Raw genomic sequence first — 7367 nt, 5'->3', positions numbered from 1 at the left:
GGAAGACGACTGGATGGAATTACTCCGGGGGGGAGCTCACATTGAGTCCCTCACTCTTCTGAGACCTAAGAAGCTATAGCAAGGCATCATTTTCAAACTTAGCTTCTGCACACTGTCCTGGGGCCCAGCAGCACTGGGACAGAGGCGTTCAGGAAAAGGGGGTTGTCACTGCTGGGACTGTAGCATGAGCTGGGAGTACTCCCATAGCCCGAGCTGAGAAGTGAGCAATGTGCAGGCTGCAGCTGCCAGTGCCAGGAAGCAAGTACCGCCGGGACTTGAGACTGGGACACAAGTGAAGTATGAGTTGCTGCTGGGACTTGGTCATGATCTGGGCAGGGACTCCTGCAGCCAGGGCTGGAGTGCAAGCTAGGCACACGTTAACACTGCCAGGGATGTGGGGTGAGCCCCATCAGAACTAGGATGAAGCAGGGATATGCGTTCTCCACCTGCTGGCCCAGACTGTGGCCACTGAAGTCGGCCCCATCTTCTCCAGTGGGATATCCTCAATGCAACTGCTACTTCCCTCACTGGATCACTCCACCTGGAGCCTAAGGATTGCCATGCCCTCGCTCACAGTGGCTGGTGTCCTCCCTCACCATTGGGAAGCACAGGCCCATCCAACTTGACTATGCCATTCTCCCCCTCGACATACAGCACACAGCCCAGGCGATTGCCCAACCTAATCTACCACCTCGGACACTTGACCACTCCTTCCATGGGCCTGAAATTGAGACTAAACTCCCAACCACCACCACCTTAGCTGGCACTTATCTGCAAGCATAACATGCGGGTCTGAAGACTGGTCAACCTAGCCATTTACGAGCACTGCCAACATGAATATGCACACCACTTGGGCCCCAGAAAATTGCTCCAGTACTGCTATTGTCATCACCCATGCCAGACCAGCTTCCCAGGGGCCCAGGAACTCACTCACCCACCTGACACACTGCTGCCACTACTGACATTCAAGTAAGCCACCTAGAGGTCCAAGAATCAGCCCACCCATAACTGCCAACACAGGTGCCAGTGTACACTATCATGGGACACAAAGACAGGCAAACTCAGCTCACTGCTGCCATGACTGGGGCCTGAAGACTGACCCAACTGCCATCTCAGTCTCCATCACAACTTTACCACAACCTTCACTAATAACCACAACCTAACCCACTGAGGAAATCACAGATTCCACTAACACTGTCTACAGACAAAGAAATCACACAGAGACTACATTACTGCATGCACTCAGAAACAAAGTAATGTGTCCTACCCACTCAACACCATAGACAGAGCTTCAGGAAAAAGTTCTCCCTACAAAAGTGAATCAAAAATAGAAAAAAAAAAAGTGACTGTTACACCAGATGTGCAGATATCGATTGTAAGGACACCGAAAACATAAAAATTCAGGGAAATATGACACCTCCATAGGAGCACAATAATTATCCAGCAATAGATCTTAATCAAAAAGAAATTTAAAATTCCATATAGAGAATTCAAAATATTGATTTTAAAGAAGCTCAATGTGATACAAGAAAAATCTGAAACACAATTCAAGGAAATAAGAAAAGCAATTCAAAATAAAAATAAGAAATTTACCAAAGAGACAGATACTTTTTAAAATAACTAAATAAAAATTCTGGAACTAAAGAATTTATTGAAGCAAATACTAAATACATTTGAACGCTCCAACAATAGACTAGATTAGGCAGAAGAAATAATCTCAGAACTCGAAGATAGGCCTTTTAAGATAACCCAGTCAGACAAAAATAAAGGGAAAAAAAGAGTAAAAACAATAAGCAAAGCCTTCATGACATTTGGGACAACACGAAGTTATTAAATATTTTAATTGTCAGTATCCCCAAAGGTGAAGAGAGAAAGAAAGAATTGGAAAACCTATTTAATTAAATAACAGACAAAAACTTCCCAAGTGTAGCAAGATATTTAAACATTTAGATACAAGAGGCTCAATCTCCCAGCAATCCCCAGGAAAATACAACACAAAAGGTCTTCTCCATGGCATATTATAGTCAGACTGTCTAAAGTCAAAGAAAAAGAATGAATCCTAAAAACAAGAGAAAAGCATTTCATCACCTATAAAGGAAACTTCAACGCACTAACAGCAGATTTCTCAGCAGAAATCGTACAGACCAGAAGATAATAGGATGATATATGCAAAGTGCTAAAAGAAAAAACAAAAAACAAAAAAACCTGTCAAACAAGAATACTACATTCGGCAAAATTATCCTCTATAAATGAAGGAGAAATAAAGTTTTTCTCAGACAACCAAATGCTGAGGGAATTCATTAGCACTAGACTGGTCCTACAAGAAATGCTAAAGAGAGTCCTAAAAATGGAAATGAAAAAACAACATTTACCATCATGAAAATACATGAAAGTATAAAATTCACTGGAAAAGCTATTACACAGTGGAGAAAGAAAAAACTCAATGGTACCACTACAGAAACCCATCAAACAATAAAAGAAAAAGAAAAGAACGAACAATATATAAACCAACCAGAAAGCAATTAACCATATGACAGGAACAAAGCCTGACATATCAATAACTGAATGTAAACAGATTAAATTCTCCACTTAAAAGATAAGAGAGGCAGTGCCTCCCTCCCCGTCCTGGCCTCGCGCACCTGCTCCAGCCACGATGAGCTTCCGCAGAGCGGACGCGTTGCTGGGCGCCTCGTTCCCGCCGCTGCACGGTGGTGGCAGCCTCCACTACGTACTAGCCCAAAAGGGCGGCGCAGGCGGGACGGGACGCGCTCGGCCCGGTCGGCTTCCACTCGTGGCCGCGGACGTCCGTGAGCTCCATGTCTGCCTCGCCCAGCCGCTTCCTCGAGCATCGACTCGCCGGGCACGCTGCGCAACCGGCCAGAGGGATGCGTGGTGGCGGCGGCCGCAGCGAGCAGTGAGGAGGAGCAGCTGCAGGAGCTGAAGGACTGCTTCGCAGGCTACATCCACAAGGAGCGGCAGCTGGAGGCACACGACCGCAGCCTGGAGGGCGACGCGGCGTCCCTGCAGCAGCAGGAGGTAGGCCGCGCCGCCATGGGCGAGTTCCACGAGCGCGAGGTCCACAAGACGCGCGGTGCGGTGCGGTGCGGTGTTGCGCCTGGAGCGGGAGCACCTGCTCGAGGACATCTCGCACGTGTGCCAGCGCCTAGACAACGAGGTCTGGCAACGCGACAAGGCCGAGGCGGCGGCCCGCGCCCTCACGCGCTGGAGGCTAAGGCGGTGCGCGTGGAACTGCAGAAGAAGGCACAGGCGCTGCAGGAGGAGTGCGGCTACCTGCTCCGCCACTACCACCTGGAGGAGGTGGGCGAGCTGCTCTGCCAGATCCAGGGCTGCAGCGCCGCACAGGGGCAGGCTGAGGCGCGCAATGCCCTCAAGTGCGACGTGACGTCGGAGCTGTGTGAGATGGGCGTGGTGTGCAGGTTGAAGGCCAAAAGGTGCCGAGCATGCTGTAGTCTGAGGAGTGGTTCCGAGTGAGACTGGACTGCCTGTCAGAGGCAGCGACGGTGAACACAGAAGCCATGCGGTCAGCGCAGGAGGAGATAACTGAGTACCTGTGTCAGCTGCAGGCCAGTACCACAGAGCTGGAAGCACTGAAAAGCACCAAGGACTCACTGGAGAGGCAGCGCTCTGAGCTGCAGGACCGTCATCAGGCCAACATTGCCTCCTACCAGGAAACCATTCAGCAACTGGACGCCGAGCTGAGGAACACCAAGTGGGAAGTGACAGCCCAGCTAGGAGAATACCAGGACCTACTCAATGTCATGATGGCTTTGGATACAGAGATAGCCGCTTACAGAAAACTCCTGGAAGGCGAAGAGTGTCGGACTGGCTTTGGCCCAATTCCTTTCTCGCTTCCAGAAGGACTGCCTAAAATTCCCTCCGTGTCCACTCACATAAAGGTCAAAAGTGAAGAGAAGATCAAAGTGGTAGAGAAGTCGAAGAAAGACACTGTGATTGTGGAGGAACAGACGGAGGAGACCCAAGTGACTGAAGAAGTGACTGAAGAAGAGGAGAAAGAGACCGGAGAGGAGGAGGGCAAGGAGAAAGAAGAGGGTGAAGAGGAGGGGGCAGAAGAGGGAGGAGAAGAAGCAAAGTCTCTCCCAGCTGAAGACACCACATCCCCAGAGAAGGAAGCCAAGTCCCCAGTGAAGGAAGAGGCAAAGTCACCGGCTAAGGCCAAGTCCCCAGAGAAAGAGGAAGCAAAATCCCCAGCCAAGGTCAAGTCCCCAGCAAAGGAAGAGGCAAGATCACCAGCTGAGGCCAAGTCTCCAGAGAAGGCCAAGTCCCCAGTGAAGGAAGAAGCAAAGTCACCGGCTGAGGCCAAGTCCCCAGTGAAAGAAGAAGCAAAGTCTGCAGCTGAGGTCAAGTCCCCTGAAAAGGCCAAGTCCCCAGTAAAGGAGGAAGCGGAGTCCCCTGAGAAGGAAGAGGCAAAATCTCCAGCTGAAGTCAAGTCTCCAGGGAAGGCCAAGTCTCTAGTGAAGGCGGAAGCAAAATCCCCAGAGAAGGCCAAGATTCTTGACGTGAAGTCTCTAGAAGCCAAGAGTCCTGCAAAGGAGGAAGCAAGATCCCCTGCAGACAAATCCCCCAAAAAGGCCAAAAGCTCTGTCGAGGAGGTCAGGTCCCCAGAGAAGATGAAGTTGCCCCTGAAGGAGGATGCCAAGATCCCTGAGAAGGAGATCCCAAAGAAAGAAGAGGTGAAGTTCCCAGTGAAGGAGGAAAAGAAGCCCCAAGAGGTGAAAGGCAAATATCCCCCAAAGAAGGCAGAGGAAGAGAAAGCTCCCGCCATGCCAAAAACGGAGAAGGAGGAGGACAGCAAGAAAGAGGAGGCACCCAAGAAGGAGGCCCCAAAGCCCAAGGTGGAGAAGAAGGAACTTGCCATCGAAAAGCCCAAAGAATCCAAAGTTGAAGCCAAGAAGGAAGAGGCTGAAGATAAGAAAAAAGCAGCCACCCCAGAGAAGGAGGCTCCTGCCAATGTGGAGGTGAAGGAAGATGCTAAACCCAAAGAGAAGACAGGTGGCCAAGAAGGAACCAGATGATGCCAAAGCCAAGGGACCCACCAAACCAGCAGAGAAGGAGGAGGCAGCAGCAGCACCAGAGAAAAAAGACACCTAGGAGGAGAAGGCCACTGAGGCCAAGAAGCCTGAGGAGAAACCCAAGACAGAGGCCAAAACCAAGGAGGATGACAAGACCCTCTCAAGGGACCCAAGCAAACCTAAAGTGGAAAAGGCTGAAAAATCCTCCAGCACAGACCAAAGACAGCAGGCCTCCAGAGAAAGCCACAGAAGACAAGGCCGCCAAGGGGAAGTAAGGCAGGGAGAAAGGAACGTCCAGAGCAGCCAAAGAAACTCAGAAGGGGCCCAGAGCTCAAGGATCGGAGTAATGCAATTTTCACTTTTTCTTTGTTTATGTAAAAAGGAACTGCTTAGATGAGGGGACCTCCTTCTTCAAACAGGAATTTCTGTTATCAATATGTTAGCAAGATTGGGAACTCCAGCCCCCTGCCCCAACACCCTCCCCAGGTGATGGACGATTGTGTTATGAAAGCTTATGTAGCTGAATGTGATACATGCTGAATGCCACACGTAAACACTTGACTATAAAAACTGCCCCCCTCCTTTCCAAATAAGTGCATTTATTGCCTCTACGTACAACTGACAGATGACCACAATAATGAATGAGCAGTTACAGACACATTATGCTTGACACGTCTTAATTATTTCCACATGCCTTCTGTTTTCCAAAGGAGTGGTCAAGCCCTTGCCCAGAGCTCTCTATTCTGGAAGAGCTGTCTAGGTGGGGCTGGGCACTGGCCACTGAATTATGCCAGTGCACACTTTCCACTGGAGTCCAATTTCAACTGCTTCTGTGCAATAAAACCAAGTGCTTATAAAATGAAAAAAATAAAAGAAGAGAATAGCTGAATAGTCTTTTAAAAACATGAACTATTTGCTTCTTACAAGAAACTCAAATTACTAGTAAAGAAACATAGACTGGAAGTAAAAAGATGGAAAAAGATATTATATGCATATGGAAACCAAAAATGAGCAGGATAGTTGTACTTCTATCACATAAAACAAACTTTAACTCAAAAACAGTAAAAACATACATACACACACACACACACACACACACACAAAGAACATTATTACATAAAAAGATCAACCCAGCAAGAGGATATAACAATGTTAAATATATATGCACTCAATACTAGAGCATCCAGATTCATAAAGCAAATATTACTAGGTCCAAAAAGAGAGAGAGATGCAATGCAGTAGTGGTGGGGAACTTTAACATTCCACTCTCAGCACTGAACAGATCATCTAGACATAAAATCAACAAAGAACATTAGATTTAAACTAGACTTTATACCAAATGGACCTAACATTTACAGATCATTGTATACACCTACAGAATATGTATTTTTTCATCAGCACATAGAATATTCACCAGGATAGACCATATGTTAAGCTACAAAGTAAGTCTCAACAAATTCTTTTAAAAAATCTAAATTATATTAAGTATCTTCTTAGACCGCGGTAGAAAAAAACAAGAAATCAATGCCAGGAGGAACTCTGGAAACTATATGAATACATTTAAAAATTGTTCCTGAATGACTATTACATCAACAAAGAAGATGAAAATCAAAAAGTTTCTTGAAACAAAATGGGAATACAACATACCAAAACCTGTGGGATATAGCAAAAGCAGTGCTAAGAGGGAAGTTTATATCAATAAATGCCTACATCAAAATGTGGAAATATTATAAATTAACAATCTAACAATGTACCTAGAGAATCTAAAAAAGGAAAAAACAACAAAACCCCAAATTAGCAGAAAAATAGTAAAGATTAGAATGAAGTAAATGAAATAGAGACTAAAAAAATACAAAAGTCAATAAAAGAAAAAAGTCAATTCTTTGAAAAGATAAAGTCAATAAACCACTAGCTAGACTAAACAAGAAAAGGGAAGACTTAAGTCAACACAATCAGAAATGAAAAAGGAGACATTACAACTGATGCTACAGAAAAACAAAAGACTATTATGAACAACTATATGCTAACAAACTGAAAAACCTAGAAGAAATTGATAAATTCCTGGAAACACACAACCAAGATTGACTCAGGAAGAAATAGAAAACTTAAATTGGCCAAAAATGAGTAGTGAGTTTGAATCAGTAATAAAAACTCTCCCAACAGAGAAAAGCTCAGGACCAGATGCATTCACAGCTGAATTCTAGAAAACTTAAAAAGATAAGCTAATACCAATCCTTCTGAAATTATTCCCAAAAATCTAAGAGGAGGGAATTCTCCCCGATTCATTCTACAAGGCCAGTATTACCCTCACAGTAA

At 46.0% G+C, this 7367-nt stretch overlaps 1 pseudogene; it reads left to right on the top strand.

The window, feature by feature from the left end:
- The first annotated feature begins 2427 nt into the window (after positions 1-2427).
- Positions 2428-5326, top strand: LOC101008181 (annotated as a pseudogene).
- The last annotated feature ends 2041 nt before the right edge of the window (positions 5327-7367 follow it).

The sequence above is a fragment of the Papio anubis genome, chromosome 16 (assembly GCF_008728515.1).
Source record: "Papio anubis isolate 15944 chromosome 16, Panubis1.0, whole genome shotgun sequence".
NCBI classification, from domain to species: Eukaryota; Metazoa; Chordata; class Mammalia; order Primates; family Cercopithecidae; genus Papio; species Papio anubis.
This window is presented reverse-complemented; position numbering and strand designations above follow the sequence as displayed.